This window comes from Hyperoodon ampullatus, assembly GCF_949752795.1.
Source record: "Hyperoodon ampullatus genome assembly, chromosome: 4".
NCBI classification, from domain to species: Eukaryota; Metazoa; Chordata; class Mammalia; order Artiodactyla; family Ziphiidae; genus Hyperoodon; species Hyperoodon ampullatus.
The window spans coordinates 175412347-175430673 of record NC_136917.1 but is presented as its reverse complement, the minus strand read 5'-3'; positions in this window follow the sequence as shown (position 1 = coordinate 175430673).

Here is an 18327-nt window from a genome sequence, read left to right as displayed (position 1 = left end):
AAGTAATTGCTAAACAATCTATACTAATAATAGAAAAGTTTTATTTGAGCCAAGCTGAGGACTAGCCCAGAAGCCCGCTTACCAGGTTTCCCTGAGAAACTCTCCGGATAAGCATGATTTTCAGCACAGTTTTATATTTCGTCAGAACAAAGAACATTAAACAAATCAGAAATAACATTTCTTCAAGGTTTTAATAAAAAGAACAGGTCAGCACGTACACAGCGAATCAGTATGGCCTTGGCGCCTAGGGAGGGCTTCTTATCATCAAAGGAGGACCAGCACTGGCGTCCCAGGAAGAGCGCCATTTAATCTTTTCTTTTTAACACGGACATTCTTTACTTCTGGTCAATGTGTCCTTTTTTTTTTTTTCTAATAATTAAAGCAGATGTACAATGTATGTTTGATAGGCCACAAACAGGCTATTTTAGTTAGCATCAAATTCAAGTTAATTCATATATAAGCCAGAACGACTTCCCTATATCTCAATATGTGAAGTTTTTGTTTTTTTTTTAAATCACCCTCCAGTGCCTCTCAGGAGCCGAGGCTGCTGAGGGCTGGACCGGATCCTCAGTAGCTCCCCTTAGGGCCAGCCGCCCGCCCGCTAGAGGGAGAGCTCAGCTGGGGCTCCAGGGAGTGAGGGAACTCATTCCCCCTGTCCAGGCTTGATGGTGCTCATGTTTTCCTGTTGAAAGCTGCCCAGTTGGCCCCTGGAAGGGCACGTGCTCTTCCTGTTTGCATTAAAGAGTCCGTGGAATCAGGACCTTTGATTCATTGGAGCCTCCCATGCCCAGTGGCCGGCCCTCTGTGATGGAGAGTGCGCCATCCTCATTCGCGTTCACATCCACTTCTCTCCTCTTTTCCTTCTGCCTCACAATCAAAAACATTGCTAAGCATTTATAGAGACAGTAGATGCTGTTAAAGACCCAATAAATTGCTCGGGGCGTCAGAGGAGGGGGTGGGGGCTCGCTGAGTAGATGGGAGAGCGATTTGCTGCTGCAGAGACGGTGGAGGGATGGAGGCCTCCCAGGAGCAAGGCATCGGGGCGGAGTGCGGCGGTGGCTCTGGGTCACCCCCCTGGGATATGGGCCAGAGACTTAGGGGCATGGGAGGCTCTTCCCCGCCTCTTGCACCCTCATGTACCCGCCCTCCCCTGTAGCATCTTGTGGCCATGTTGGCTTCAGCCATCGGAGTAGCATGTAGCTGGACCCCCACCTCCACCTTCCCCTCCAGCCTGCTCCCCGTTCGGCACACCTGCCCTCCTGTTGGAAGCCCTTGGCTGACTCCTGTTACCCTGAGTATACAATCCACCCTCCTTAGCAGGCTTACCAGCCCTTTGCCCTCAGCTGTCACGCGCTGTGCTCCTGCCACGTTTGGGGAGCACCCACAGGGCTGGGCTGCTCCACACTCCGCGGCTTTGCCCTCTGTGCTCTGCTCTGTGCAGCGGAGGAAGGCATGCTCTAGGCCTCTTAGTCTGCAGGCAACAAAGGCCGGCTCCGGTGTTGTGAGCCTACGAGGGGATGGGTGGGGTACCCAGGGCAGGGCACCTCACGGCATCCAGAGGCCAGGATACAGCCGGGCTTCAGTGGGGGGCTCTGGGGTGCAGCTTCAGATCCCTCTCCCAGTCTCACAGACTGAGTTTTGATCCAGTTTGAACTCTGCTCCAGGTGCAGCTAGTTATTGTCCTGCAGGGAGGAGAGCTGTCCCGCAGAGCTGGGTGTCCCGCTGTTTGTGCGTCCAGGAGCTAGGAAAAGGCCTTGGTGTGTGGGAGCTTGGGGCCCACACAGCTTCCAGACTCCAGGTCACGCCCTGTGTCCGATGCCCAGCCCTCTCGGTGAGGATGTGGCTCCCACGGGGTTCTCTTTTCCACCCACAAAAAATACTCAGTGTTGGAAAGTTACTCATAACAGCGCTCCTGTTTCTGAGTGGCCCTCCTGGTGCTGGTTTGTAGGTGATATCTGGAGAACTTACTGTTGAGGGTGGGCATTTGGTTGGGGTCCCTCGAATGCTAATCAGTTTCCTCCAGAGTGAGGCTTGTTCTCAGGGCCCCTCAAATGTCATCCCCCGGGCGCTGTGTGAGATCAGAACTCCAGTGCTCACACACACACCACACAGGCCGTCACAGCCGGGTGTTCTGCGCTGTTTCCTCACGGGGTGGGGTCACCTGGAGAAAGGGGAAGCTGCTGCTGCGCCCAGGGCCACAGGGAGCGCCCCCACCGCCCAAGGCCTTTCTTTACTTCATTCATGATAATTCCCAAATCGAGCGGACTCCTGGTATGATCCCAAGTTTTTATCTTATTTTTTGGGCCCGAGAACTACTCACCACGCCCCTGAGGATGAATAACTATGGACAGCCCTGGATGGAGGCCACAGACCCAGGTTCCCAGGATAAGGGAGGGGGGCTGCCATCGGGGGGAGAAACCTCCTCCGTACCCCCTCACTTCCAGGTACGCCATCAAGTCCATTGTTATTTTTGCTTTAAACAGTCAACTATATTTTAAGTAAATTTAAAATGAGCAAAGATACATTTTGTTTCTGTACATACACCTGTGCTCTTGGCTCTTGTGTACGTACCCTGGCTTCTAGCTGGTGTTTATTCCTTTAGCCTCAGTAACTTCCGTTAGCATTTCTTGTTCTGCCAATCTGCTGGTGGTAAATTCTCTCAACTATTGCTTGTATGAGACTCTTTTTAATTTGCCTTCACTTTTTTGAAAGATTTTCACTAAGTGTATAATTCTAGGTTGATACGCATTTTTTCTTCCAACGTGTTAAAGAATATTGCTTTATTATCTTCCAGTTTGCATTGTTTCTGATGAGAAGTTAGCGGTTATAGCTATATTATCTTTGTTTCACTTTATGTAGGCTGTCTATTTTCTCTGGCTGCTTTTAGAATTTTTATAAAAAGTCACTGGTTTTTGGCAGTTTGCTGTAGCGGTTTCCCTTGTTTGTGCTGTGTGAGGCCTGTTGAACTTATTCAATTTGTGAGTTTCATCAAACTTTAAAATGCTGCAGCCAGGATTTCTTCAAATACTTTTTGTCTGCCTCTTTTTTGGGGTATGTATGTTGACGTGTATATTAGACAGCTTGCTCTCCCAATGTCAGTGAGGCTGTTTACTTTTTCAGCTTTTATCTCCTCTCCTTGCTTAGGTTTGAGTACTTTCTAAAGCTACGTATTCAAGCTCCCTGGTATATTTTTGCAGTTTCCAAACTGCTATTAAGCTTATCCTGTGAATTTTTCATTTTAGATGTTATATATTTCATCTCTAGAAGTTCCACTGAGTTTAAAAAAATTATTTGTTTTATTTATTTATTTTTGGCTGTGTTGGGTCTTTGTTGCTGTGCATGGGTTTTCTCTAGTTGCAGTGAGCGGGCTTCTCATTGTGTTGGCTTCTCTTGCTGTGGAGCACGGGCTCTAGGAGTGTGGGCTTCAGTAGTTGTGACACACGGGCTTCAGTAGTTGTGGCTCGCGAGCTCTGGAGCACAGGCTCAGTAGCTGTGGTGCACGGGCTTAGTTGCTCTGTGGCATGTGGGATCTTCCTGGACCAGGGATCGAACCCACGTCCCCTGCGTTGGCAGGCAGACTCTCAACCACTGCGCCACCAGGGAAGCCCCTCCATTGAGTCTTTTATTCTTTTTTTTTCCTGCATCTGGAGAAAACGCCCTATAGTAAATAATGGTATTCCTTGCATCTCTTTACAGCCACACATGTCTCTATTTTGTGGATGTACCACAGTTTATTTTATGGTCTCCATATTGAGAGACAACTGGGTTGTTTCCAGCCTTCAGTTATGAAGACTAGGGCTGTAATGCATACCCTTGAATACATAATTTCTCATAGTTTTTGACGGTGTGTCTGAGATAGGTTCTGAGAGGTGGAGGCGTGGATTCAGATGGTAGGTGCAGGGGTCCTCACCAGGTGCAGCCACGTTTCCTCCCCGGCTGGCACACTGCTCAGATCCTCCCACCAGTGTGAGCGTGCCTGCTTTCCTGGCGCTCTGCCTTCGGGGTCCAGTGTCAAACAGTCTGACAGGTGAGGTGCTGGTACATGGTGGGAGTTTGCATGGGTGTCCCTCTGAAGACGAGAGACACCTGGCCGTGTTGGAGCGGAGCTGTGGCTGTTCTGAGCCTCATTCTGTGCTGAACTTGGGGTGTTTCCTGAGCCCATTCATCTTGGCACATCGGAGGTGACTCTGCAGGCTTTATTTATCAGTAAAAATAAAACCCTGTGAAGAGAAACTGTGAGAAATGCAGTGGAGGTGCTGCTATGTGGAAACAGCGGGAACAGTTCGGAGGCACCGAATGGGGTGGGTGCCGGCCTCTGGGCCCCTTCTCCCCTGGGGTGGGTTGGCTTGTATTCCTAGGTGTGGTCACAGCTAGCGGAGTGAAGCTGGCCGTGACCAGTCAGTCCTGGACACTGGACTCAGCTTTCAGGTGAGACGTGTACCTCCTCCTAGAGTTACCTTTGGTGAAATTGGGATAATCCGCCTATTGGCGGAGAGTTGAGGAGAGCGGATGTTGGAAACCCGCGGCCCAGAGCCCAGCACGAAGGAGCAGCCAGGTCCTACTATGTTGTCCTGGCCGCCAGACCATCGTTTGTTGGACGGCTGCCCTGTGAGGCATTGGCCGGCCTGGAGGGAGGGTCAGAAGGGTCTGGCTCTGGGCCCGTGTGGGTTTGCCGTGGCGGCTTCAGCATCTGACATCCCTTGTCTGAGTTCTGGAGGCGGGGGGCCCAAGATCAAGGTCTCTTTGAGGGCCATCTCCTCACTGTGCCCTCATATCTGTCCCTGTCTGTGTCCTAATCTCTTTTTCTTACAATGACAGCGCTCGGATTGGATTAGCACCCTCCCTGGTGACCCCTTTCAGCTTGATTACCTCTTTAAAGACCTTATGTCTGAATTCAGTGACATTCTGGGGTCCTGGGGGTTTGGGCGTCAGCATGTAAGTTTGGAGGGGACAGTTCATCCCGTACAGCCCGTCCTCCAACTCCATGGCGAACCCTCCTGGAATGTCACCCAAATCTGCTGTTTTGAGGCTTAGAGGAGACGGCGAGGAGGAGTGTGGGGGCACGGGGAGGGAGGGGTGCAGACAAGCGGGTGAAGAGGCTCTCAGCCCCACAGGAATTGGACGCCCTCTGATCCTCTGACAGCTGGATTGGCCCTGGCCCCAGGGGACAGTCCCCACCCCAGGGGCAGCATGCGCCGTCCTTGCCCGAGCCGGGGGCTGGTGTGGGTCGTGTCCTGAGGGGCTCCGGAGGTAGACCCGTAGATCCCTCTGCCCGCAGTGAGGTGCTGGTGGTCCACCCCGGCTGTACCCTCATCGACGGACCAACTTTCCAGGAGGAAAACCAATGTGATGACAGGTTTCAGCCTTAGAGCACTCAGCCCTGTTATTGTCTCACAAAAAGCTGGGCTAGCCTTCCTGCAGAGCTTCTAATATGACTCCGTGTCAGTACTGGAAACGTGTTTTTGAATAAACAGTAGATTCTCTTCTCTGGAGCATGTGGGGAGCCAAACAGCTCCTGAAGGCCACAGACCTTCAGGAAATAGCTCTTCATGGCAGGAAGAGGCCAATCTGACACGGCCACGTCTGGAGCTCTGTCCTGCTTCCCTTGTGCTCTGATGTCTCTGTCTGAGCTCCAGCCCTGGGCCCTGACTGTTGCTGTAACTACGCCCTGGACTGAGAGAAAAATCGACAGCCCTGGATCTTCCACGTGGAGACCCCGCTGCGAGGGTGCGGATCCCTCCCAGGAGAGGGCACAGAGGCTCTGCACACCTGCCACAGGTGCAGCTGGCACCCACCACCGGGTGCGCACGGAGAGCCGGGGCTGAGTCCAGAGGGGCCGCCCCAGCGCAGGCGAGGGCCAGGCGGGAGCGGGGTGGGCACAGGGAGGCCGGGCCCCGTGCTCAGACCTGGACGGCCGGGGCCGGTCTCCTGGGGGCGGGTGGTGTCCCGCACGGTGTCCCCGCCCGGCCTCTCCCGCTGGCCTGTCTCGGGCCGGGCCTTGCGTACGGTGAGCTCGTTAGAGCTGTGAGCAGGGCTTTCTTCCAGGCTGGGCCGGTCAGCTCAGCATTCACAGCTCATCACAGAGTGAGCACAGCCCTCACTCCATGGACTTTGGGTCCCAAATGTCTCCGATGACGTCAGCTGCTCAGGCAAACCCCGTGCGGTTCACCGTGGTGGGGGGTCGGTCAGAAATGTTAAGTGCGAGCCCTCCGTACGGCGTCCAGACTTGGAGGACAGGAGACAATCTGCTCGTGAAATAACTACATTTCTGTCTGAACAGAGTGTGTCTGTGTGGTGCTGTCCCCGAGAGAGTCACCCCTGTCACACATCCACCCGAGCTGGTGCACAGCCGTGTGACTTCAGGTGGGCCCTGGGCCTCCAGAATCGCCCGTTCTGTCTGGGGTGCGGGGGTGAGGAGGGATACCGCGACTCAGGGAGCCGTCCTTGCTGTCTGCGGCCGTACATCTCCTGATGGGCTTCCGAGGCCACTCCCTTCAGCTGCTCCCAGCTGGACACGTCCCCAGGGAGCTCCAGGTCATGCTCCTCTGGCCACCAGGTCGTCTTGTTCTAAACTGTTAGCTTTCTTTTCCTTCACATCTTTGCTCAACGTCTCTCTTTCCAGCCTGAGTTAAGATCTGAGGTTTTCCAGTTCTTCACTGGTGGCCTCCAGTTTTCATGTCTCTGTTAATTTGATCTCGAGTTTACTTCCCTTTAAGCTGACTCAAGGCCCCTCCTTCTCTTGTGAAGCTAAGTGTCTCAGAATTTGCTGTCTTTTCTCCAGAAGAGCAGAAGCTCCATTGGCCAGTCCCTTGTCCCCACTTGAATTAACTAAAAATCTGACCGGGACCGTACACACCACCATCTCCATGGTGTAGCTTCTCCAGGACCAGCATGATGCGGACACTGAGGCTGTCAGCCGACGTCCATGGCCCGGCCTGTGCAGCGGAGGGTTTGCCCTGCCCAGGTGAGTTCTGGCCCTTTGCCCCCGACTCCAAGGCCCTGGAATGTCTGGCCTGATGAGAGCATCCTTGCTTCCCTGGCCACATGACTCAGGTCAGCCGTGCCATGTGGTCACACCAAATAAAACCCTGGACTCAAGGGCTCAGGCCAGGCTTCCTGGCCGTCAGCATCCTGGGTGTGTTGCCACCGTCCGGGACTCCTCGGAGGGAGGGTGCCCGGGCTCCCCCGGTCCCTGCCTTTGTGTCTCCCTCCTGCACACCCCTCCCCCGCCGGCTGGCTGTAATCTGGACGCTTGGCTGTCATAAGTCATAAGTCAGTTTTGCTGAGCTGGGTCCTAGTGAGTCAGTGAGCCACAGGGTGGTCTTGGGACCCTCGCACTGCACAGCCAGCAGCTGCAGAACATCGCCCGGCACCACCGGCGCCCGGACACAGAGCAGACCTGGGGTGGGGCCGGTGGGGGGGACTTGCAGCAAGATGGTGCCTCCTGCCTCCTTCCCTCCCTCCCCTCCCCCGCAGAGGGATGATGTCACATGACCTAGGGGCAGGGTGGCTGCGGGGGGCCAACCCACAGCTCAGGGTTCACCTGCAGAGAGAGGTGCTGAGAAGGACGGGGGGATGGCCTCAGGGGTCCCTGGGGAGACCCTCGCAGTCCCTCGGAGGGGGGCACAGCCCTGGCCATGGCTGCATCCTCCCGGGCCCCTGACGACGGTGGGTGTGCTGTCACCCGAGGCTGCCGCGCAGTCCCCGACATGCAAACCCGAAGGAGGAGGACACCTGCAGTGGCGAGCCCTGGGAACGGGGGAGCGGACAAGGAGGGGCGGGCGGTCCGCGGGGCAACTGCAGGTGCCACTTCGGGGTGGCGGGGTGCCGCCTTGGAGGGAGATGCAGAGGCCAAAGCTCTGGGGATCCGCTGAGCAGGGCTGCAGAGCACAGGGCGCCGAGGCCTCCGCGGAGGAGGGACCGCACATCCGCAGCAGGTGGAGAGGGCAGGGCGCCCTCCAGGACCCCGTTCTCACCAGGCACGGGGGCTCGGGGGCCCACGGTCTGAGGTGGCAATAGGAGCGGGCGGATGGGAGCTCCTCACGGGTTCGGGAGGTGGGTGACTTCGGGGGCACGGTTGCCGCCGGGTTTGGACGCGTTTGGAGGCTTGAGTGCGGTGTGGCTGGGCTGTCAGGGGAGGGAGGGCCGGCTGCGTGGAAGGAGGGGCTCAGGCCCAAAACGCGGGGTCTGCATCGGGGGAAGGGGGCGTGACACCAGCCCGACCGATGGCTGGGGTGGCAGTGATGGGATGAATGACTCCAGAGGACTGGAAGGACAGCCAGAGAGAGGAGGCCACGTGGGGCGAGGTGGGTGGAAGGTGACGGCTCCGGGGACAGGAGGTCGAGACCAAGCGTCTGGATGTGGAAGGTCCTGAGGCAGAGGGAGGAGAGCAGAGGGAAGAGGAGGACCCGGGGAGTCGGCAGAGAAGCCCGGCCGCTCGGCGCCGCGAGGAGACCACCGCCCTGGGGTGCAACGCGGCCAGGACCCCCGTCATCCCGCAGGGGACTGGGGGGGAGTCAGGGAGGGAGGGTCGGAGGCTGGCAGGGTGGGGGCTGGGATTATCTACTCAGGGGAAGGCAGGGTCCGTTCATCGCCCTTCAGGGTGGAAGCCCGCCTTGCTCAGCCATCCGGTCATCATCTTGGTGAGGAGAGGCCTGAGGAAGACAGACCCCAGGCAGGAATTAACACGTCCAGCCAGCTCTCTCCGCCTCTGTCCAGCGTCAAAGCCGGTGTTGGATGGGCAAGTTGGTGACGACCACGGCCTCTGACGGGGGCCGAGGGCTGAAGGAGGCAGCTGGGCCTCGCGCACAGGCAGCTGCTGGACGGTGGTGCCGCGTGGCCATGGGTCCAGGCAGCCAGTTACGTAGATTCCCCCACTGCCGTTGTCATTGTCCTCCCTCTGTCTTCACCTGTGACCCAGTGCCCCCTGCCGGGAGGGACCAGGCCCAAGGGTTGCTCTGGACACTGTGGGCCTTTGGCTGGTCGCCTTGTGCCTGGTCGTTAGGAGGCCCTGGCCCTGTGTGAGAGGTTTGCAAGGTCTTGCTGGACACCCGGTGGAAAGCTTGAGCCCAGATTCTCATTATTTACATATAAACACATAATTTTTGCGTGATTTTAACAAGTCTGATCTTTCTAGGAATTTGCAATAAGGTGGTCGGGGAGGATGGCGCTCGGCTCTGTGGAGAACAAGCAGGTAGTGGCCGTCACTCTGGACAACAGGGCACTCGTGTCACCTGCCCTCACCGTGGCTGCAGCCCCACAGCACCACGATGGGGACACTGGTTCTAATACCTTGCCTTCCAGGAGAGGCATCTGTGCATCTAGGTATCAAAGTACCTGTTGGCACGTGCAAACTTAGTCACCCCCTGCACCTTTATGACAGGCCGTTACATTAATTTTTCTGAAATGATACGTACAAGTAGGTAACACTGACCCTGACTTTCATTTCGGCAGAGCAAGAGGGGACGGGAAACTGTTTGTTATAAAAGGCAGGCACCAAGGTCAGCAAGACTGGGACTCACGGACAGCCAGTGAACATCCTCTACAACAGCCGAGGGAATTGTGACCACGGAACGTGTGCCACCCGAGGGGCGACAGCAGCCGAGGATGCCCTGGAGGCAACTCTCAGCGCCTTCTCGTGCCCAGGTGGATGGAGATGAGGGTTTTCGTCATTCATTCTTGAAAATTCTTCTATTGGTCTGAATATTTGAAATTTCAGTTTTTGGACAGCAGACCAGTGGACTAGGAGATATAGAATCAGATGCACATAGACATTTGGCCTATGGTAAAGGTGGGAGAAGATGGACTTTTGAAAACAATATTCTTGGAACAGGGCTTCCCTGGTGGCGCAGTGGTTGAGAGTCCGCCTGCCGATGCAGGGGACACGGGTTCGTGCCCTGGTCCGGGAAGATCCCACATGCCGCTGAGTGGCTAGGCCTGTGAGCCATGGCCGCTGAGCCTGTGCGTCCGGAGCCTGTGCTCCGCAACGGGAGAGGCCACAACAGTGAGAGGCCCGTGTACCACAAAAAAAAAAAAAAAAATTATTGGGACAACTGGGTAGCCATTAGACAAGGATAAAGCTGAATGCTTAGCTCATACTCTACACCAGAATAACCCCCGAAGGACCAGAGATATAAAGACAAAAAAATGAAATGTTAAGTTCTAGAGGAAAACACAGGGGAGAAAAGCCTTTCTAGTTACAGTTTACAATTCAGAAGAACAAATAAAAGATCAGTAAGTTTAACCATTTAAAATGAGATGTACCCAATCAAAATCCCAGCAAGTTATTGTAAGTGAATATCAAGAAAATGATTCTCAAATTAACATGGAGAGGAGGTAAAAGACCCAGAACAGCCAAGGCAACATTGAAGGAGAAGAACTGAGTTGGAGGACGGACGTCACCCGACTCCAGGACTTACTGTGAAGCTACAGAAACTGAGACAGTGTGGTGTTGGGGACAGAATAGACATATAGATCAACGGACAGAACAGAGCCCAGAAACAGACCCTATAAATGTGGTCACTGATCTTTGACAAAGGAGCAAAGACAACGCAACGGAGCAGAGACAGTCTCTTCAAAAAAGGGTACTGGAACAACTGACGTCCACACAGAAGATGAATCGAGACCTCACACCCATCACAAAAATCAACTCAAAATGGATCAGGGACCTAAAATGAAACTGCAAAACTATGAAACTCCCAGAGGATAAGACGGGAGAAACCTACATGACCTCAGGTTTGGAGATGAGTTTTTAGACACAACACCAAAAGTATGATCTATGAAAGAAAGAATTGACAAGTTGGGATTCGTTGAAACTAATGAAGTGTCTGTGAAAGCTAAGAGAATGAAAAGAGTTGCAGACGGGGAGGAAATATTTGCAAACACACATCTGATGAAGGACTAATTATCCAACAGATACAGAGAACTCCGTACACTCCGTAATGACGAAACCAGCAACCCCATTTAAAAAATTGGAAAAGATCTGAGTATACACCTTGCCAAAGAGGATACACAGATGGCAGATTCACATATGAAAAGCTGCTTCACATCCTATGTGCAAGTTAAAGCAACAGTGAGACACCATCACATACCTATGAGGATGGCAGACATCCAGAACACTGACAGCACCAAGTGCTGACGAGGATGTGGAGCAACAGGAACGCTCATTCACTGCTGGTGGGAGCGCAACATGGTACAGACACTTCGGAAGACAGTTGGGCAGCTTTTTACAAATTTAAGCCTACTCTTACCATACGACCCAGCAATCACACTTTGTGCTATTTACCCAAAGGAGGTGAAAACTTATGTCCACACAAAAACGTTCATATGGATGTTTGTAGCAGCTTTATTCATAACTGCCAAAACTTGGAAACCACCAAAGTGTCCTTTAGTAGGTTACGGGATAAATAAACTGTGATACATCAGACACTGAAAAGAAGTGAGCTATCAAGCTGTGAAGAGACACTGGGGACCTTAAATACATATTATCAAGTGAGGGAAGCCAATCTGAAAAGGCTACAGACTGTGTGATTCCAAATGTATGATATTCTGGAAAAGATAAAACTATAGATGCAGTAAAAGAATCAGTGGTCGCCAGGGGTTGTGGGGAGGGATGAACAGACAGAGCACAGAGGACTTCTAGGGCAGTGGATGCTCTGTACGACACTATAATGATGGAAGCACCGATCTAGCCGTCGGGGTTGAGGACGGCCAACCTCGGGTGAATCGGCTTCGTCTTCTCACTTGAGGGTGTGGAGTTCCCACACATGGAATAATATCATGACGTTAGAAACAAAGAAATGGGCAACCGCTGGGAATTCCCTGGCTGTCCAGTGGTTAGGACTGCGTGCTTCCACTGCAGGACTGCAGGGGACACCGGTTCGATCCCTGGCCAGGGAACTAAGATCCCGCATGCGCGAGAAAAGAAACAGGCGACGGGAACAAGCGCCTGGGGCTGCCCAGCGAGCTCGCAAACTGCAGGGTCTAAAACGACAGAGGTTTATTGTCTCTTGTCTGGGAGCAGGTGCCAGACGGTGGTTCCTGCCGAGGCCCGGGGAGAACCTGCCCCGCTCTGGCAGCTCGGGGCTGGGTCCCTGGGCGGGGGCCACCCTCCTGTTCCCATGGCTCCCCTCTGCGTGCCCACCCTCTTCTTACGGGACGCCTGCGCTGGACTGGGCCCGTGCCACCCGGTACAGCCTCGTCCTGGCCACCCACTTCTGCGGAGACCCTACGTCAAATAAGGGCCTGTTCTGGGTCTGGGTGGACGTGAACTTGGGGAGGCGCCATTCCACGCGGGCACAGCCGTGGGTCAAAGCGGCGGTTACGTAACCACGCAGATCGAAGGATTTTTCCAAACCGCCTTCGAGCACAGCGCTCACACTGTATGTCAGTGAGGTATATGCCAAGGACAAAGGAACGTCATTTACTTTAGGGCCACGTTCTAACTGTTGGTTTGGAAATGACTTTGGACTCATAAAAAGGGACCAAAACCACACAGGGCGTTCCGGCGTGTCCTGCAGCTGCACCCCCGGAGCCAACGACTCCATCGCCGCCGTGCCCTGCTCACGGCTGGGAAGGGAACGCTGACCCAGCTCTGTGAGCACTGTTGACACCGGTGCAACGTGGCCTCATCTGAATGTCTTTTCCTGAGCAGGACCCACTGCAGGACACGCACGGCGTTTAGTCGCCATGTCTCCTGGGTCTCCTCCAAGGGCGCAGCGCCTCATTCTTGGACGTTTGGGGGACACTGGCCCCAGCTAGGCCTGTCAGCTGGGACTCGTCTGCTGCTGCCTCGCGGCCACGCTGAGGAGGCGCCCCTGAGTGGGGACCCGCAGGGGCGGCACTGGTCCCTTCCGGGGGCCTCTTGTCCGCGTGTGCACGGCACGTGGTCTGCTCCATCGTGACCTTGCTGCGTCTCCATCCACTGCCTCGTGGGGAGACTATCTCACTTCTCATCATAATTTTCCGACCAATTTTTACAGCCCTTGATGCTTCTGGCCTAAAACAGTGATCACTGTGGTGTTTGCTGAGTGGCCATTCTGAGTCCATTGGCCCTTCTGCGTTTATGAACCATAATTCAGCTTCTCCTCCTTGTCTGGGCATTTGTTTTCCTAGCTGGTGTGACAGGCTGCACATCTGTGTGTCCCAAGTCCGTGTGTTGAAGCCCCAACCCCCACCGTGGGAGGTACGGGGAGGTGGGCCTTGGAGGCCATTGGGTTCAGCCGCGCCCATGCGGTGGGGCCTGTGGTGGGACTGGTGTCCGTGTCCACTGCGTGAGGACCCTGCAGCCCCGTGGCCTGGGGCCTCCGGGGCCATGAGAAATCTGCCTGTTGTTTAAACACCCATCTGTGGTGTTTGTCGGGGCAGCCTGGGCTGAGGCAGGAGTCTCATCATTGTTTTTCTTTGGTCAGCTTGTCCCGGGTTTGGCCTTCAGGAGCCCTGCGGGGTGGCTCTGTCCTTCCCATGGGCCCCCCTTTGTGTCCTCCCTTTGTGTCCCCAAAGGACACTCCAGGCTCGCTGGCGCTTTCCGGGCCTGAGCTCTGGAATCAGAGGTTTCTCCAGGGTGCCCTGATGCCTCTGGTGGGAGAGGGATCTTCAGAACGGTGGTCTGGGCTCAGAGGGGGCTCCGTGCCCACCTGGGCGCTGTGGCGTCTGAGACCAGAGCTCAGAATGTGCTTCCACACACACCTGTGCCCAGGTCTCTGCCCGCCTGCCTGGCTGTGAGTGTCCACACCCATGTCTGTGTTACAGTCCTGAGCGCGTGCGGACTCCCACGTGGGGCGGCAGCCCCACTCCCCGCTTCCCCTGCTGACCTGCGGCTCCTTCCTCCAGCCCAGACTTGCATTGTCCAGGGCCTCGTGCTTGGAGGGGCTTGGTTCACGGCTCTGCTGTTGCCGTCCTGAAATTCTGAACGAGTTTTGAACAAGGGCCCTGCGTTCTCATTTTGAACAGAACGTGCAAATTGTGCAGCCGTTCTGATTACCTACGCGTTTGCCTGCTTGCCCAATTCTAGAATAAATACAGAGCAATTTCAGGATGGCTCAATCATCTCTGGGCAAAACAAACGCCCTAACTAGGGCACAGTTCTATGTCTTGCAGTTCTCAGTCAAAACACCGTCTTCCAGTGACCCGGGCTGGGCTGAGGTCAGGTGTCCATCTGTCCACCCACATAGGCTGGGCTGACACACCCTAGGTCCAGTGGACGGTTGGCGAGCCCAGTGAGGGGGGCTGAGGGAGGAGTGGCATGCAGGGCTGGAGAGGGAGGGGTGTGGGGACACTCAGGCCTGGGCCAGGGAAGGGCTGGCCCCCGTCTGGCTGGACAGGAGTACGAGCTGGGCACCAGGCCGGTGGCCGGGCCTGGCATGTTTGTACTTTATCTGCACCTGGTCACCCAACTCATTCAGTTTTAATTAAACTCACCTCACGAGTGAGGCAACGGCTTAGCATCACTCCCGTGAGAACCAGGGGGAGGATGACGGGGGTGGTGCCCAGTGGCAGAGCAGCTCCTCCTGTGTGGGACGAGCGGTCAGCAGCCTGGCCAGCGGTCAGAAGTGGCCATCTGGACGGCCAGCCCTGGTGGGCAGCTCTGCAGAGGCAGCCTCGGTCCGCTGTGGCCTGGCGCCGTGGGTGGGACCTGTGGAAGCTTCGTGGTGCCCCTTCCTCGTTAGCACGTCCTGTGCAGACTCGCGTTTCGGGACACCTACCTTGTGGAGCACGTGGACATGCAACTGGTCCTCCAGCTTCCAGCGGGGCACAGGGAGCAGTGGGGAGCCCCTCGCAGGGTGGCAGAGAGGGAGGTGCAGAGTCCCGATGCGGCCTCAGGCGGGCACTGGCTGGACTGGGTGCAGAGGGCAGCGCCTCTGGTGCTCCCAGCACCCGCTCCTCGGCTGCCCCCCGGCCTGGGCCCAGATTGCTGTGATACCTGGAGGGCTGGCCACGCCTCCCTCGCCTTCATCGACCCCTGCTTTCCCCTGGATCTCACCGTCCAGTGACTGTTGTGCATCCCTGGGCTCCTCTCTGGCTTCTGTTCCGCGAGTCACTTGGGGAAGAGATCCAGGCACCTTCCACCCCTAGCCCGGCACCACGATGGTGTGTGTGGGTGAGTGCACACACATACCCCACACACGTGCACATGCTCACACGAGCACACATCTACACACACGTGCACACTCACGCGTGCACTGGCACGAGCGCACCTACATCACTCCCTTGACCGTGTGACGTGCTTTCTCGACCACGACACCAGTCACGTTGGTGGGAATCCTCTTTTCCCTGGGCCATCATGCGCTTTCCGGGATGGGCAGCGGGTGGGAGCTGGGGTCCTGTGCAGCGTTAGATGGGCATGCACAGCTGGCATCTGTCGGCACGTGAGGTTTTGGGATCCGGCTCCCAGGCTCTGTCCTGCGGCCGTCGCTCAGGAAGAGGCTGGCGGTCTGGCTCCAGACCCCTGGCTCTGCCTGCTGTGGAAGGCATTGGGGCCGTCTTGGCACCCAGGTGCCTCCTCCGTCCTGGGCCGGACATCGAGGTGTGGATCAATCGTGTGCGTCTGGTTCCTGGTGGGCACTCGCGGCATCAGACAGGAAGCAGTCTACTCAGCCCAGGGCACGCGTAACCTGTGTGTAAGGAACTGAACAAAATTCTCCGTAAACAATTCTTACCCTTGTAACGTACAGCACACGTGGCGCTTTCTAATTTATTAAAAGAAAGAGTTGCCACCCTTGTGTTGGATCCTCCATCCACTGATGGTTATGACCTGCAGGCCGGGAAGCACGGCCCTCGCCTCTCCCACGCCCGTCTGTGTGTTTCTGGTGGGACTCACAGAGCGGCAGGGAGGGGCTGTGCGGCCACACCCGCCCCACATCCGCCCCGCGGTGCGGGGCCTCGGCCCTCTCCTCTCCCGCGTCCCCATGAGCTCATCAGATCATTGCAGCTGCCACTGAAGCATCTCTTCTGCGTCCCGCCTGCTGTGCTGGGACCCTGGGGCTCTGGGGCCTCTTTGCACATCAGCGTAAGTGCATTTGCTGTGTTTATTAGGCTGAGAGTCTCCCCGGTGAGCTGTGGACCCCAGGACATGGCCAGGCCTGTCTGGGGCCCCGTTGTCTCGGCAGCACCTCCCAGGTGCCTGGCACTAGTAGGATGTCGTGTGTGTTCACTAGACAGAAAAATGAGGGAGGGGAGGTGTGAGTGTCCCGGGGCTGCCGTGACCCCTGTTCAGCGGCCGGAAGTCTGAGGTCAGTGTGTCAGTGGGGCTGGTTTCTTCTAAGGCCGAGGGAGAATCTGGTCCAGGCCCCTCCAGCGTCTCTGCTCTGCTGGCGTCCTGTAGAAGCATCGCCCCATCTCTGCCCCATCTTCACATGGCGTCTCCCTGAATGTGTCTATCTCCGAATGTCCTGTTTCTACAAGGACACCAGTCCTACTGGATCAGGGCCTGGCCTCCTGCAGTGTGCCCTCATCTTAACCACATCTATTCACAAAGACCCCATTTCTAACAAGGTCACACTCCCAGGTACTGGGGGTTAGGACTTCAACACGAATTTGGGGGCACAAGGGCAGCCCTAACTGGACAAGAAGTGGGGTGGAGTCCTGGAAACCCCGGGGGCCGGCGTCCAGGCTGCGGGCCCCAGCTCTCCTTCAGGGCCTCCATCTTTCTTCAGCCCCAACTCAACGCGTCCACACTGAGTGTTGAGTCCTCCTGGCCAGGGGCTCACATGCACGCAGGACCCAGCTGGCGCCCAAACCCGAATGCAGGAAAGGCGGTGGGCCATCGAGGGGCCCCTCGAATGCTTTGCCCTCCTGTCCCAGCCCAGGAGACTCGGAGCCCTCCTGGCCTCCCCTGAGCTATGGGGGCCTCATGCCCTGGCCTGCTCAGCCACTGGTCTGCCAGTCTGTCCATTGCTGCCACGACGGGAGGCTGGGGGCCGGGCAGGAGAGGGTCTCGGGCCGCGGCCTGTCTGAGGCCCGACGGGGAAGGACTGTGTGTAAGCCCCCAGGTTGCTCTTGTGGCCACGGGCCCGGACTCTGTTTTGCTGGCTGCTGGCCGGAGGCTACTCCCGAGGGCGTGAGCTCTGGAAAGCGGGGCCGCCAGACCCCTCGGAGCAGAGGAGGCCTGCGGCATGGGGCGGGGGAGAGGCCACAGGGCAAGGGTCACACGTCCCCCTTCGGGCTCGTTTCCTCCAATGGCGCCTGGAGACAGGGTCGCCGGCGGGGCCTGGGGTGGAGGTGGAGGCTTTGGTGGGGCAGCCTGGGTGCATGGGCCACACCCTCCCGGGGCGGGGATAGCAGAGAAGATGCCCCAGCGAGGCCAGTGCACACGTGCATCGGCGTCTGGTCAACGTGAGTAGGACGGAGAAGCCGCTCAGGGACCCAAGGGACCGGACGGTGGTCGGCCGGACACTCAGAGATGAGCAGGGCGTTTGCGGGCGGGGCGGGGGGAGGGGGAGGGGCGTTCCCAGTGTTCCCTCCCCGCTGCCCTGTTTGTTCCTGGTCGGGGGCGACAGGCCTGTGGGAGGGGCCTCGGGACTCGTCTGAGGCTCTAATCTGCCCTCGAGCTCCCTGGAATCTCCCAGTCCTGCCTGTCAGCTTGAATCTCATTTTGTGCCGTTTTAATTTCAAAGCATTTCTTTTTGTTTTTGGTGAAAGTCTGTTGTTTTGCTAAAACAAGGAAGAGTTTCCTGATATGAGCCCAAACGCAGGGATGTGTTTTTCCATCAGAGAAGAGGCGGTCTAAGACTTTTTCCCAGCTGAAGAGCCTCAGCACAGAGAGCAGGTATTTAAAGCCTGACTTCTAGACCTGGACCCAGAGGCCTCGCAGGGCAGCGCAGGGCTGGAGGCCGCGGCCAGGCCCTCCCACCTCACCCAAAGTCACACCCGTCAGTCAGACGCGGTGCAAGGGGATGGGGGCTTGGAGGAGGGGCTGTGAGTGCTGCCCTCGGTCTGCTGAGTGTAACGGGCCCTGCATCTACAAGGTTCTCAGAGCGGGGCCCACGGGAGCCGGGGGGGGTGTGCCTCGGACCTGTGAGTGCCCACCCTCACTGGCATTATCCACTCCCTCCTTCCTGCCCAAGAGGCACTTCCTTCCCGGTCCTCGTCGGCTGCTATGGACACTTCACTGCACGGGCAGAGCATCTCCCGGCCAAGGCTGCGCCCACATCCCCAAAGCCCTGGCCCTGTATCCACGTCGGCACGGTGGATGCCTGCAGGGAGGCGTACCCGGGCCACGCCAGCAGGGGGCGCGCCAGAGTGACGGGCGTCCCAACGCGCCCACAGGTAATGGTGCTGTGGTCAGAGAGCGAAGGAACGGACGACTTAGGGGTTCAAATAAATTTGCAT